This window comes from Dendronephthya gigantea, unplaced genomic scaffold (genome assembly GCF_004324835.1).
Source record: "Dendronephthya gigantea isolate DGI-Jeju-01 unplaced genomic scaffold, DenGig_1.0 000123F, whole genome shotgun sequence".
In the NCBI taxonomy this organism is placed as follows: Eukaryota; Metazoa; Cnidaria; class Anthozoa; order Malacalcyonacea; family Nephtheidae; genus Dendronephthya; species Dendronephthya gigantea.
In genome coordinates this window covers 659,058-676,058 of record NW_021163133.1, presented here as the reverse complement: position 1 = coordinate 676,058, position 17,001 = coordinate 659,058, and the positions used below count along the sequence as shown (strand labels likewise).

The window sequence follows — 17,001 nt, the reverse complement described above, 5'->3', positions numbered from 1 at the left end:
AACTGTGTTTATAGGTATATAAGCATGATAATTATATAATTATAGTAAAAGTATAGAAAAGTCAATAATCCCAAATAGGATTTGGAATAAACGCCTAATCTTTGCTACAAACTGTCTAAGTAAATAAATTTTTCGTCCATGAATAGAGTTAGGAATATCGCGTTTAGCACAACACAGGAGAAGTGATTAATCGTGCAAACACGAATGAGTAAACATATTCACACTCATATGTATGCATTATAAGGCCTCTGTTCACGCATGACGCTTAGTGGAGGCTTTAAGGTGATAAAACCTCAAGTGTTTATTATCTTGACAAAAATTTGAAATTTGGGAAGTTTAACCTTAAAACCTAAGCTCAAACGTGCTCAAACGAGAGGTCATATGTCTTGAAATCCAGTATATAGCGTACAAGAGACGATAATTCAGTGGGGCATATATTCATATATTCATGTTGTGCAAGATTAATTTCTTTTCAAATCGATTGTCTTTATAGGTCTGTTAACATGAATATATGAATATGTGCGCCACGAAATTATCGTCTCTTGTACGCTACTGTTGAAATCAAAAACCAAAAAGTAAATCTTTCCTTATCTCAGTCGCACGGTTCCGGGCTCCATGGAAAATTTCCATTCCTATAACAAAAACCAAGCATAGTCGAAACGAAACAGTTCAAACATTTAAAGATAAATAATTTCGAATAGATTTGAGGAAGCACTCCATGACTTGCAGAACGAGACTGATCATAACATAGTATAGGGGGTAATATATCACTTGCACCAACTTATGATCTAGGCAACAAGATGGAAATAAATCACAACGAGCATACTGAAATTGGTATAAAAAGAGCATACTGAAATTGGTATAATCGCCAAGTTTGCCTGAAAAATGTCAAGTATACTATAGTTCGGAAAATATAGCTATGCGGAGTGGACAATTTCTGTATATTAATATACACGCGTAAAAATCATCATGTTGATGCAAGTTGTTAAAAACAGGAGTGAACAATGTTGTGCTGCACCCTGTGAACAGTATTGTTAACAATGTTGTTGAAGCTTGTTGAATCATCAATGTTGTTGCAACTTGTTACAACAACATTGCATCGTGATTGCAACATGAGAGAACAGATAATGGCGTTCATGCAAGGCATCACGAAAAGACACTGAATCGCCTATAGCTATTCACATCAGTAACTATATGAATTAAGAAACAATAATAAAGCGCTCCATCTCGACAATAATAGCTATATAGGCCATCCGCAAATTTTTTGAAACGCAGTTTTTCATATCGAGGGGCTGTTTCCTATAGTATAGTTTATCTCCGGGTATTTGAAGCGAGTATACGAGAGCGTTTCTATCAGTGGCGTAGCCAGCCTGACGATTTTGTCCCGCTATGTAAATTTCGAGTTATTATAATTATTCATGTCTTTAGAAATATATTGTTTTCACAGTGAGTGAACACTAAAATATTAGCATAGCGGGACAAATCGACAGGCTGGCTACGCTACTGGTTTCTATAGATTCATTCAAATCCTACAATTAAATTTACACTATGCCAAACATATGGAAATGTTCCTTTTCCTTCGAATGATCATTTATAATATTCATTATCTGAATTAAACGCACAAAACGATCACTTGAAAACTTGTTATTTTTAGAATTCATGTCTTGTTTTACAAACAGATTAAGACCCCGTTTACACTAGAACGAAAGTTTCCGGATTTGTAAAATTATCCGGATTCTGTTACACACATGTATTGGATTCGTCAGGTGTTTACACTACACTTTAGTTGTCTGTGTATGCGGATTTGTCCGTTTACACTCACATTACTTGTTCGTGGCGAATTGTTTGGTCGTCATATTGAATTTCTTCGGATTCGTCGTGCAAAGCGTTTACACAAGAAAATTTTCCGGATTCAAATGTTTCTGGATGCGAAGTTTCCACAAACTTTTACGGATTTAAAGTTTCCGGATACGGCTTAAAACCGAGTACATTTTCTATCAGATTCGTTGCTGCGTGTGTAAACAGCAACATGAATCCGGTACTAAAACATTCCGCTTTCGTGAGGAATCTGGAAACTTTCGTTCTAGTGTAAACGGGGTCTAAATCACTACCAGTTTCGTAAGCAATTCTGTAACGAACATTATCCCCCAGAGAGAATAAAGTCAGAAACTAGGTCAGTAGAACGCATAATAATCATAAAATGAATTTCATGTTATAATTCATCTTTTTCGTTTGAAATATGCAACTTTAACTCACTAAAAATCCGCCCTGAACAACGCTAAAAATGTGGCCATCGTCATCAATGAATACAAAATTTTTGCTATTTCTAAAGAAAAAGACGAAGGGACCAACACAGATTCCGTTTGCAGACAATCTTAAAAAAGATTATATTAATGCTGTAATTGAGACTACAGATATATGTTTTCTTTTCTAGTAAGTCTTTAATCTTCATGATAAGCGCATAAACATCTACTGTGGTTAGGTTGAAAGGTTAAAAAAGGGAAGTAATTGAAAAGCAGAACGAGATTAGATTTAAATTCCGGCATGTAGGCATTGAATATAAATATAGGTGGGAACAGAGTTGTGTCTAAGAAAATCTGCCAGAAGTGAAGCCTAGCTGAGTTGATTTGTCCAGATCTTGAAAATAACAGTAAATTAAAAGGTAGGTTGGAGTCTTTGAACCATAGAGACCCTTTCATCAGTTTTATGAGGAAAGGAACCAATGCTTGTTGACTTTATAACGATGATCTATTCCTTCTAACGGCTACGTAATACACGCCCCGTTCCGCACTTAATCATTTTGTTAATGAAATGAATGAAAATTTGCTAAAATTTTTCATTCTAACATGCGTTAGTGTAATATGTGTTAGTGGTATATTTTAATTTAATTTTTTAGAGTCCAAAATAAATAATCATAAAGTGTGTCTTCATGTGTCTACATGCATGACTGCATGCATGCATGGGATGTAGCTACTGTCAGACTAAAATATCTGCGCTGGTTCTAATATAATTTTCTGCATCGCAATTATAGGGAAAGCACACCGGAATATTATAGTTCACAAATTGCAATAGGCTTTTTCAGGGTCAAGTGGGGACGATGTTCATAAGTTTGCACGACGCAATTTGTCAACTGAAGGAAAACGCTTCGTATACTAAGCAAACAGTTCAAGCATCTACGCATTTGCGCAGCACACAGAAACTGTGTTCAGATGTTTGTTCAACAAAAATAATTGCATATATTTCGTTAGTAATTGTAGTTATTTCAAATGTGATTATGACAATCAACGATTATGAAACCTACGCTTTCTCGCAAAGCAATCAGGCACATAAATCGCGCATGCAACAACTCATATTTAGGAATCCAATAGTTATCTTTATTTCCGACAGAGCTACAGGTTTTGTAAATTATCCCACAATTTTAATGCACGGTCACGTCCTCCAGTTTTCGCGGACTTGATTAGAAGTAATTGCATGCATGCTGTAACCCGTCTCCATATCGTATCTGATATTAATGTAGAGTTCTAAGATTGGAAGCTATACTAAGAGAATGGTATATATACATGCATGCATGTATTAATTCGTATATTCGCCGTGAGACTATCGGCATACGTATAAATCGTCTCATTATACTCCGTTTGAAGTCTTAATATAAAGCACAAACTTGCTTTTCAATGCAGATATTCCAAATCTAATTTTACTATTTATTAAAACATCTGAGGTTAAGAATTGTGTAGAAACACCTTTGAAAGTAATCAACATCATTTTTTTATTATTACAATGCATCGTGTAAAAGATCTAAACTGTCGCAAATATTATGAAAAAGCATGCAAGCTGTTAGTGTTTTGCAACGGGACGATATTAGATGTACCGTTTAACGCTTTGAGCGTTGCTGTGGCTAGACGTTCCTTTTTTCATGGCTCAAAACCATTCTTCTATTTTAGCACATCAAATCGAGCAAACATTATGAATGTTCAATTTCTGGCTACATTGGTTATTGCACTGGGGCTTGTAACCAGTCTGGAAGCGGTTTGCTGCAAAAGAAAAGGCAATTTCCTGTGCTGTGGCAATGGCAAATGCAATATATTCTGCTGTAATTGTGATGGCGGTTGCAATGAGCAATGCGAAAATACTCATTGTAGCACAAGCGACTGGGTGAAATGTGCTGGTACCATTGCCGGATGTGCTGGTGTCTGTTCTTTATCTGAAATCGACTTGCCAGCGTGTATTGCGTGTCTTGGCCCAGTGTATTCGATATGTAAGAAATGCTATACATCAAATGTTAAAAGACAGAGCTATCAACGATACCCGTTACATGATGCAGGCTTATCACAGGGAATTATATCGCTCTAATATGAATCATCTGTTGGCAAACAATCCCGATCTGTTCGAAAAGTTACAGAAAGATGAACTTTAAACATCTAACTTATCCTTAAAACTCTCATTTTTATTGCTGCATGCTCAGTTTTCATGCTCTTTTTATATCTTAATAGCTATACATGTAATGTAACTATGATTATTTGAGTGCACATAAGTAGAGATTGTGCCAAATTAAATTCAAGAAATGTTGTCTTTGAGTAGAAATTGTTGACAAAATGGCTGCCGCTTGTGCGTTAATTTGCATTTAATACCATACATAATGGCCTTCGAGTTTTACTATAAAATACATTTAGTGAAAATATTAACCTTCGTAACTTCAGAGCCACAGACTTGCAGCACTGTTTTCCGACCTCTACATCGATAGAACAGCTATTTAGAAACGTTTTGGTAACCGAACCTTTCACCTAGAATTAATGGTTCTGCAGTCTGCCTAATTTAGATACATTATTCCTTAAAATTCTGGCCCTGTCCTCTCAACGAACTTATAAAATCGCTCACATTCATACGAACATTTCGATTCGGATTGGTGATCAATTGACGTGTAATATACCAAGAAATTTTGTTAACGATATTTTCTTTCGTATTCCTGATACAAATTTTCCTGTACGATCTGGATTTCTTCTGCAGTCAGTCGAAAATAAAAATCTTTTCATGTCATATTGCAACATGCCCAGAAATCACTAACACAACATCAGAAAATATGCGCAGTAAAGTTCGCGAACTATATAAGAGCAAAAAGCAGAAATAAAATGATGTTGGCGCCGTGTTCCCCACGGCCTCATATAGTAAGCCAGTAATATTTAGCATTTTATCTGTCACGCAAGCAATACATGCACCATATTACTTTTCCTTTAGGACCAAAAGTTGACAGTCTTTGATGTAGTATACGGCGAGTTCTGTATTAGCAAGTTTCATTGACTTACGAAAGCGTTTTTAAACATGCATTTGAGCCAAAAACTATTATACTTTATTATATGTGTATGGAGATTTATGCACAGCAGAATGATGAAATAAAAATCGTATTTCACTGTGTAAATTAATTTCATGCAATTTGATTGGACGTACGCTGTTTTTCACGTGTGAAAAAATGCCATACACGGCTTTTGATTGGACGTACGATATTCTTCACACGTGAAAAATTGTCGTATGTCATTTTGGCGGCAATTTGTTTACATTTTCTTTCAAGATGGCGTCAAAATATAGGAGTGAAATTCAGAACATAATTCTCATATTCAAGATATTTTTACATTCAGCACATTCTCAAATCTTTCGGAAAGAATATCTAACTTCTTTCGAACAAAATTAGCTACAAAGAAACTGAACGGTAATAAATATGTTTTGATGCATAAAGTTTCGATTTTTTTCATGGTTGGCTCGTTTGTACGATTTTTATTATGCACTCGTTGCAAAGGATCGCAAACTCACTCGTTCGCTGCGCTCACTCGTTCGTTTTGCGATCCTTCACAACTCGTGCATAAAAATCCTACGCACTCGCCAACCATGAAGTAATCTCTATATATGCATTAAATATGTAGTAATATCAATATTTGAATTAGCTTTGCTTTTAAATAGCCTTAAATATCTTTTTCCAGGAGGTGAACTAGATTTTAGTGCAAGCTTTCCTGTCAATTAATTGCTGGGGTATTATCTGATTGGAAATATCCGAGTGCCCGCATAGCTGGTAATTTTCAAATAAAATTTGCTGTAAACCAGTAATTAATAACCTAATAATAAACTTAAATATTTGAAAAATTATTCAACAGCATCATAATCTTTAACTTTCCCATGGTTTTTTGTTACGTTATTTCTGGACAGTATAGGTTAATCTCAGAGTTGCTATGTTAAGTAATTATTGAAAATAGCTTCGAAATAGCTAACCCTAGGCCTAGCGTTGGCTGATTAGGTCTACACAATGCAGGAATTTTAAGCGTGAATTCAATCTCGTTGTGCTGTTGAATTACTTCCCCTTTGAACTAATAGGGAGCTTTAGCAGTGACTACGAGGACGAGATTCGTCATTCTCGCGCGTTGTTTGCTTACGCCATCAGCCAAAACTCGTAGTCGCCGGGCTTTCGAGTACGAAATTTGCCAAAAAACTCGTACTCAAAAGCCCAACGACTACGAGTTTTGGCTGATGGCGTAAGCAAACAACGCGCGCGCAAGAATGACGAATCTCGTACTCGTAGTCGTATAGTCACTGCTAAAGCTCCCTATTGACAGCGGATGGGTACATGCGCATATCATAAAGTTTACGATTGCCGCATTTTTAACGTTGTGCCAGGCGGATTTTTAAGCGAGTTGAAGTTGTTGGATACCAATTTTCACCAGCAGTTTTTAACAAAATGATAATATAGTTAATGGTAACATTTTAAATTCCTTAAATGATTGCATGCATGGCGATAATAATAATTTTATACGTTTGCTTATGGAAACATCACGTGAATTTAGTTCGGGCGTACGGACCAAAAACTTTGCAAAGCCGTAAATTCACGTGGTGCTTCCACAAGCTAACGTACAAAATTGTCGGATTTTAGTCCGAAAAGAAGACCAAATTTTAAAAAGTTGTCTCACAACTATAGGGTTTGAAAGTGAGAAAAATCTAGAGAAATAGAAAGAATTCAAAAGCGTGCAATAAAAATAATATGCCCACGCAGAAAGGAATTATGAACAAGCCTTAATTCATTGTTGCATTGACATTTTACACAATAATAAAATAATAAAATCTCAGTTTATATGTACAGGGTGTCTCAAAAAAAACGCAACACTTAAATATGCAAGAATATTAATATTGTTCGGGTTTGCACCATAGTTCAGCTAAAATGACTTTTAGCATTGTAAATGAAGGATTAAGAGCCATTTTCAATTCCCAGAGGTGCGTATCTATTGCGCTTTAGAGCTGTATTAATGTTCTGCGTATTAAAGTGGTTGCGTTTTTTTTGAGACACCCTGTAGAACGGAACTTTTTCGAAGTAGTCCTTAAGCATATGCGACCCCTAAACATAACACGCAATTGACGACTTATAATCACTTATTAAATCTTTTCAAGTGTAGTGAATTACCATGAATTCAAATAAGGAAATTGTCATTAAGTTTTTATGTGATCGTTTTTTCCGACGAGCAATATTATAAGGCAGAAACCAGCTACGTACATGGCAGAACTAATCTAGAGGTTTTCATATGTGAAAATATTACTTTCTTTTTATACTTTTTATTAACGTACAATTAAAATTATTTAATTAAAAACATTATTACAGTGCTAACAGTGTTATACGTAACACATAATTGTGTTTAGTTATACAAGCATGAACATAGTAAAATTAGAAAAGTCAGTAATCCTAAATAGGATTAGGAATATAACGCCTTATCCTTGCTACAAACCGCTTAAGTAAATCCATGAATAGGATTCGGAATATAATGTTTAGTAGCCACATCACGGGAGAAATTATTAATCTTTGCTGCAAACATGCTTGAGTATAAACATAATAATTTTTTTGATTAATAGACATGTAACAATTTCAGCAATACATTAGCACTCCAACTATATTGGGTAACAAATACAACACAATAGTGACAAAAACAGAAAAAAGGAAGTTATATACTCAGGAATAAGCGATCATTGGCTTATCTATATAATTTTATAGAAAAATTTCTTTCTCACCAAGGATAGTCGAGACAAAACAGTTCAAACATTTCAGTACAAATATATTTCGAAGAGACTTAAAAGAAGTACTTCATGACTTGCAGAATGAGACTGATCCTAACAAAGCAAGAAGTAATGCACGGATCACTTGCAAAACACCCAATTTATGATCTAGGCAACAAGAAGGGAATAAATGACAACAGCTAAAAAGCGCATATTGAAATTAGTATGATCGATAAGTTTGGCTGAAAAATGTCAAGTATAGTTCGGAAAATAGCTATGCGGAGTAGGCAATTTTGTATACTAATATAGTTATACCACTAATTAATTAATTTACTCTACTATCTAATTTATAGTAAACTCGTCCGGCCATAATACAAACTTCCAACTTTGCTTGACTCTATATAGACCTTCGGTATTCTACTAAGTTTAGTATGCCCTTTTCGGAACTTCCCTTTTGTCGCCTAAATCAAAAGTTGGTCTATTATGCAAGCGGTCGGTTGAAAAGGAACTTCGTGAAATAAATAACCAACGTACAACATACTTGCAGAGATTAGCGACCGTAACATGAAAGGCGTGCTGAAAAGATAATAATTCTAGCCGCACTTATTGACGAAAAACTGAAATAACATTAGTATCTAAACGCTCAAAGCAAAAAGACCCCAAAAAATCGCTTTACTAAAACAAGCAAAAGAATTTGTAACACAGAATCAGATACATTATTAACTACAATGCATAATCACCTTTCTTCCTACACTTTACTTTTTGTTTCACTCATGCACGATAGCAACGCCTCTCATACAAACAAATTATAGAAGCTTATATAAAAAGTGATGTGAACAGGAAATTAAATTATAAAATTAGATTATCTTAGGAAGAAATTTAAAACATTTCTTAAATGCGAGAACAGATAATGGCGTTCATGCAAGGCATCACGAAAAAAACTCGCCTATAGCTATTTACATGAAACAATAATAAAGTGCTCCATCTGGACAATTAGCTATAGGCCATCCGCAAATTTTTTGAAACTAAGTTTTCCTATCAAGGGGTTGTTTTCTTGAGTAGTTTATCTCCGGGTATGTTTAGCGAGTACGAGATCGTTTCTATAGATTCATTAAAATCCTATAATTAAATTTAAACTGTGCCAAACATATGGAAATTTTCCTTTACCTTCGAATGATTTACATTAGGTAATAATTGTCTGCCGTATCACGATTAGTTCTTTTATGTAGTCTCTGCCTTATACTGAGACGTTTTTCGTCGTCTATCTTCTTTGTCACACGGAAGTTTTAGTTTATTTATTTATTTATAGTTTATTCATTACCTCATATAAAGGCACAAAACGATCACTTGAAAACTTGTTATTTTGGAATTCATGCCTTGTTTTACAAACAAATCAAGTTACTACCAGTTTCATAAGCAATTCTGTAACGAACATTATCTCCGACAGAAATAAGTCAGAAACGAGGTCAATAGACCGCATAAATGAATTTCATGTTATAATTTATCTTTTTCGTTTGGAATTATACAACAAATACAACTGAAAATCCGCCCTGAACAACACTAAACATGTGGCCATCGTCATCGATGAATACAATTTTTTTGCTATTTCCAAAGAAAAAGACGAAGGAACCAACACAGATTTCGTTTGCAGACAATCTTAAAAAAGATTATATTGTTGTAATTGAGAGTTTTCTTTTCCAGCAAGTCTTTAATCTTCATGATATGCGCATAAACATCCACTGCATGTGGTTAGGTTGAAAGGTTAAAAAGAGAAGTAATGGAACAGCAGAACGAGATTAGATTTAAATTCCTATACGCGTAGGCATTGAGTATAAATATAGGTGGGAACAGAGTTGAGTCAAAGGAAGTGAAGCCTAGCTGAGTTGATTTCTTCCGATCTTGAAAAAACAGTAAATTGAAAGGTAGGTTGGAATATTCGAATCATGGAGATCCTTTTATCAGTTTTATGAAGAAAGGAACCAATGCTTGCTGACTTTTCTATAGATGATCTATTCCTTTCTAACGGCTACGTATTGCACGCGCCCCGTTCTGCACTTAAAGATTTTGTTTAAGAACTAATGAAGTTTTGCTAAAATTTTTCATTGTAATATGTTTTATTGCATGTAATATGTGTTAGTGGTATATATTAAAAATGGCTAGACGTTCGCTTGTTCACAGCTAAAAACCATTCTTCTATTTTAGCACATCAATCAGGCAAGCATTATGAATGTTCAATGTCTGGTTATATTGGTTATTGCACTGGGGCTTGTAACCAGTCTGGAAGCAGTTTGCTGCAAAAGAAAAGGCAATTTCTTGTGTTGTGGAAATGGGAAATGCAATATATTCTGCTGTAATTGTGATGGCGGTTGCAATGAGCAATGCGAATCTACTCATTGTAGCACAAGCGACTGGGTGAAATGTGCTGGTGCCATTGCCGGATGTGTTGGTGTCTGTACCGTCCCTGAAATCGACTTGCTGCCAGCGTGTGTAAAATGTCTCGGCCCATTGTATGAAACGTGCAAGAAATGCTATACATCAAATGTTAGTAAAGCCAGAGCTATCAAGGATACCCGTTACATGATGGAGGCTTATCACAGGGAATTATATCGCTATAATATGAATTCTCCGTTGGCAAATATCCCGATTTGTTCGAAAAGTTACAGAAAGATGAATTTTAAACATCTAACACATCCTTAACGTTTTTATTGCTGCATGCTTTGTTTTCGTGCTCTTTTCAAAGCTAATATACAATGTAATTATGATTATTTGAGTGACATAAGTAGAGAATGTGCCAAATTAAATAAATGTTGTCTTTAAGTACGATTCCGGCGGAAACATCTTTCAGTACGAAAGACCAACATCACTGAAATCATTATACACATTAATATACAGCCAAATGTTCCCGGGAAAATTCACACATTAAAAATGCTAATAGTTTTCCCGCATGTCTCTTGTTGAAAGTTTCACTTCAATACGATAAGTAGAAAAAATATTTCGAATTTTATGGAAGATGTATTTTCCAGCGCGCGCTTGCCCACCCCAAATCGAGAATAAAAATATTTTCATGCCATATTGCAACATGCCCAGAAATCACTAACACAACAGCAGAAAATATGCGTAGTAAAGTTGGCGAACTATATAAGAGCGAAAAGTTTTAGCAAAATGCTCTGCGCAGAAAATAACATGATGTGCTGTCACGCAAACAATACATTCACCATATTACTTTTCCTTTTGGACAAAAAGTTGACAGTCTTTGATGTAGTATACGGTGAGTTCTGTATTAGCAAGTTTCATTGACTTACGAAAGCGTTTTTAAACATGCATTTGAGTCTAAAACCATGCATTATACTATATACATTATTATGCACATATTTATAAATATGTAGGAATATCAATATTTCAATTAGCTTTGCTTTTAAATATCATTAAATATCTTTTTCCAGGAGCTGAACTAGATTTTAGTGTATCTCTAAGATTAACCTACAGAACTGTCCAGAAATAACATAACAAAAAACACGGTTAACCTATAGGTGAAAATATTTCCATCGCACGAATGAAAAACTTAATACAAGAGTATTCGTTTAATATCATTGGAAAGTTAAAGATTATGACGCTGTTGAATAAGTTTTCAAATATCATAATTTATTAATTAATTACTGGTTACAGCAAATTTTATTTCTAAGTAATCTTAAGTTAATTACTGTCTTATGCGGGTACTCGGATATTTCCAATCAGACATGCGCTACTCCAGCAATTCGAACTGTAATCTGTTTGACAGGAAAGCTTACACCGAATTACTGAGAGCATGGTGTATATTACGTTTCTGGAGACTAGCTATATGAGTATTTAATGGTCTATACGGTCAAATCCTGTCGAGAAGTCATGCAGTGAAGAAAAATGCGGGCCCTTATCCATTGCTTTGTAAACTGGTTGAAACAAATTTAATATAATGCGTCCAATTGTTGATAGACCTTTACGAGCATACTGAAACAGGTAATTATCGATCTTCCCCTATAATTGCTGTAGGAATCATCAACAAAACAAACCCGCCATCACTTTTGCCTAGGTGCAAGTTGCGATATCGCGCGCAGATCTTTTTCATTTTTTTGTGGTGGATTTTCTTTTGGTATGGAAGATATAATACTTCCATGTAACCGGAGAAAATAAATACTACTCCTAAGTCCTATCTAATAAATGTTTGTCGTGTTCGGAGAAGATGAATAAAAATAATTAATGCTGTTCCCAAATAGGATTAGGTCATCACGACATAGGGGCGACGTGTTGTTTTGCAAGCGTGAAAAAACCTCTGCCACCCAGGGTAGATGACGAGAGAAATTAAACGAGATGATAATAACCGGAAATCTATAAGCTCTTACCTTCTTGCAACAGATAGAAACGCACATCCGAGTAGATTAACGGATTAATAGACATATAACAACTGCAGCAATATATTAGCACACCAACTATGGGGTAACAAATACAACACAATAGTGACAAAAAATGGTGATACGAAAACTCTGGAAAAGGAAGTTATATATACTCAGGAATACGCGATCATAGCCTCGTCTATATAATTTTGTAGCAAAATTTCTTTCTCACCAAAGATAGTCGAGACAAAACAGTTCAAACATTTCAATACCAATATATTTCGACGAGATTTAGAGGAAGCCCTTCATGACTTGCAGAATGAGACTGATGCTAACATAGCAAGGAGTAATGGATCACTTGCACAATAGACCCAACTTATGATCTAGGCAACAAGAAGGAAATAAATACAACAACTAAAAAGCGCATATTGAAATTAGTATAATCGCCAAGTTTGGCTGAAAAATGTCAAGTATAGTTCGGAAAACATAGTTATGCTGAGTAGGCAATTTTTGTATATTAATATAGTTATACCACCAATTAATTAGTTTACTCTGCTATCTAATTTAGTTCAACTCGTCCGGCCATAATACAAACTTCCAACTTCGCTTAGCTCTATAGATCTTTGGTATTTTACTAAGTTTAGTATGCCCTTTTCGGAAATTCCCTTTTTGTCGCGTAAATCAAAAGTTGGTCTATTTTGCAAGCGGTACGTTGAAAATGAACTTCGTGAAGTGAATAACCAAAGTACGCCATACTTGTAGAGATTAGCGACCGTAACATGAAAGGCGTGCCGAAAGATAATTCTAGCTGTACTGATTGACGAAAAACTGAAGTAACATGATCATATAGACGCTCAAAGCAAAAAGATCCCAAAAAACATCGCGCTTTTAAGACAAGGAAAAGAATTTGTTACACAGATTCAGAATATATTAATTAATGCACATGCAATGTATATTACTAATGCACAATGTAACACAGATTCAAAATATTATCAACTAATGCACCTTTCTTTGTGCACCTCACTTATTGTTTCACTGCATGATAGCAACGCTTCTCGTGCAAACAAATTATAGAAGCTTATACATAAAAAGAGCACCTCCAGTGATGACAGGGAATTAAATTGTGAAATTAGATTATCTTAAATATTCAAAAATTTGAAATAGGAAGAAATTTAAAACATTTCTTAAATGAGAGAACAGATAATGGCGTTCATGCAAGGCATCACGAAAAGACACTCGCCTATAGCTATTAACATGAAACAATAATAACAAGTACTCAATGATAAGTAAACAATAATAAGTACTCCATCTGGACAATAAGCTATAGGCCATCCGCAAATTTTTTGAAACGACGTTTTTCATATCGAAGGGCTGTTTCCTAGTATAGTTTATCTCCGGGTATTTGAAGCGAGTACGAGAGCGTTTCTATAGATTCATTCAAATCCTACAATTAAATTTACACTATGCCAAACATATGGAAATTTTCCTTTACCTTCGAATGATTTACATTATAGGTAATAATTGTCTGTCGTATCACGATTAGTTTTTTTATATGTAGTTTTTGCCTTATACTGAGACGTTTCTCGTCCCTATCTTCTTTTGTCACACGGAAGTTTTGGTTTATTTATTCATTTATTTATTTATTACCGCATCAAACGATCACTTGAAAACTTGTTATTTTTGGAATTCATGTCTTGTTTTACAAACAAATTAAGTCACTACTGTAGTTTCGTAAGCAACTCGGTAACGAACATTATCTCGGACAGAAATAAGTCAGAAACGAGGTCAATAGACCGCCTAAATGAATTTCATGTTATAATTTATCTTTTTCGCCCTGAACAACACTAAAAATGTGGCCATCGTCATCGATGAATACAAATATTTTTGCTATTTCCAAAGAAAAAGACGAAGGGACCAACCCAGATTCCGTTTGCAGACAATCTTAAAAAAGATTATATTAATGCTGTAATTGAGAGTTTAGATATATGTTTTCTTTTCTAGTAAGTCTTTCATCTTCATGATAAGCGCATAAACATCTACTGTGGTTAGGTTGAAAGGTTAAAAAAGGGAAGTAATTGAACAGCAGAACGAGATTAGATTTAAATTCCTGTACGTAGGCATTGAGTATAAATATAGGTGGGAACAGAGTTGAGTCAAAGGAAGTCTGCCAGAAGTGAAGCCTAGCTGAGTTGATTGGTTCAGATCGTAAAAATAACAGTAAATTGAAAGGTAGGTTGGAATATTTGAATCATGGAGATCCTTTTATCAGTTTTATGAAGAAAGGAACCAATGCTTGTTGACTTTTCTATATAGGATCGTATAGGATCTATTCCTTTTTAACGGCTACGTATTACACGCCCCGTTCCGCACTTAATGATTTTGTTTAGGAACTAATGAAGATTTGCTAAAATTTTTCATTGTAATATTTTTTGTTGCATGTAATATGTGTTAGTGGTATATATTAATGGCTAGACGTTCGCTTGTTCATAGCTAAAAACCATTCTTCTATAGTTTAGCACATCAATCAAGCAAGCATTATGAATGTTCAATTTCTGGTTACATTGGTTATTGCACTGGGGCTTGTAACCAGTCTGGAAGCGGTTTGCTGCAAAAGAAAAGGCAATTTCCTGTGCTGTGGAAATGGAAATTGCAATATATTCTGCTGTAATTGTGATGGCGGCTGCAATGAGCAATGCGAAAATACTCATTGTAGCACAAAAGAATGGGTGAAGTGTGCTGGTGCAGTTGCCGGATGTGTTGGTGTCTGTTCTGCCGCTGAAATCGACTTGCCAGCGTGTGTAAAATGTCTCGGCCCATTGTATGAAACGTGTAAGAAGTGCTATACATCAAATGTTAGTAAAGCCAGAGCTATTAACGATACCCGTTACATGATGGAGGCTTATCACAGGGAGTTATATCGCTATAATATGAATTCTCCGTTGGCAAATAATCCCGATCTGTTCGAAAAGTTACAGAAAGATGAACTTTAACCATCTAACTCATCCTTAACATTCTGGTTTTTATTATTGCTGCTTTGTTCTTCATGCTTTTTATATCTTAATACAATGTAGCTATATATGATAATTTGAGTTCACATAAGTAGACACTGTGCCAAATTTAAATAAATGTTGTCAAACTGAGTGACTTTTTAGTACGATTCCGACAGGAACATCTCAACCTCGTACCCAGGCACGCTCTTCAGTTCCCTTCGCAAATTGAAAATACAGAGTTTCAGGGGAAAAATAGGGTTACAAGTTGATCAGTGTGGAAGCATTTTGTTATTCAAGATTTTAATTTATCATTATTACTTGAAGGGACGAAGTTAAACAAGAATTCTTCCAACAAAAAAAATGACGCTGCTGTTTGCCGTTCCTTCAATTCAGCGAGAAGCTTTCGAAAAAATCTTGATTTTTAATTTTTAGGTATAAAAATTTTTTTCATGTCATATTGCCACATGCCCAGAAATCACTAACACAACAACAGAAAATATGCGCAGTAAACTGAGTACCAATTTGAGAAACTAAAGCGCTTTTAACGCTGGTAATTGAACCCAGAAATGTTTAAAAAGGTGTAAAGGATAGAAGGTACAGCGCGAACCATCGCAGAAGCTAAGCGTAGAGTAAAAATCACAAGGAGCAAATAATTATAAACTTATACTGTCACGTCAGACTGAATGTTAGCTTGTAGTCTATTATGGCAGTAATGTTTACAACACGAACGGCCGTGTTGGATTGTAAACAACTTGTGAAATGAATTTTTAATCATGCAATAAGATTTCAATATGGATATACAAATCAGTTACAAACACTAGTTGTTGTATTTCTCCGATACGACCACTAGTGTTTGTAACTAATTTGCATATCTGTTCAAACTAATTTGTTTGGGTATGCATGGTGTGCACGTGACCTAATTCACGATATTTGTTTGTGTATAAACTTCGTTAGGTTTGTCGGTGAATTTAGATAGGTTTGTCTTATTTTTGTGTTAAAATGTAGCCACTACGATCATAAAATGGAATGAGTGATGACAACTGCAAATTCGTTAAGTAAGTATTTCAAAACTATTATTATCTAACTTGTGCACAGACAGTAACATGGTCAGTAGACCGAATAATCAGCATTATATAAATTTCATAGCGTGATTCATCTTTCTCGTTTAAAGTATCAGTTAAAAAGTGAAGAATATATCATCAAATTTGCATAGTATTTCACAAACCAATAAGAATAAGTTTTTTGACGAATTCTTCTTTGAGATATGACATTCAGAAGCAAGGTATAAAATCAAACTATATTCACCACCCACGGCACATGCTAGAATTCATAATTCAGAGTTATTGTCTGCCTTATCACGATTGATCGTGGCATGTAGTTTTTGCCTTATATTAAGACATTGTTATCACGGAAGACAATTCACTGTCAATTAAGTAAAAGAGTAAATGAAATGTACGGATTAACGATATTTTGCGAACAGACTGATCGCATGAAATGATGATTTTTCAGACACACATTTAATATCATGATGGATGTATTGTTAAGGATTCTAATCAAGTTAGGATAAGAGGAAACTTTTCAACGCTGACTAGTCCGACTTTATTTCGAATTCTTAGAAATACATT

The 17,001-nt window shown here is 34.8% G+C and overlaps 1 long non-coding RNA gene across 1 annotated transcript in view; it reads right to left on the bottom strand.

Moving 5' to 3' along the window:
- Positions 1-489: 489 nt before the first annotated feature.
- Positions 490-17,001, bottom strand: part of LOC114535733 — a 31,690-nt gene continuing 15,178 nt past the window's right edge. Inside the window, exon 3 of the long non-coding RNA XR_003688355.1 lies at positions 490-632. This is a non-coding gene — a long non-coding RNA (uncharacterized LOC114535733). The remainder of the gene's footprint in view (positions 633-17,001) is intronic.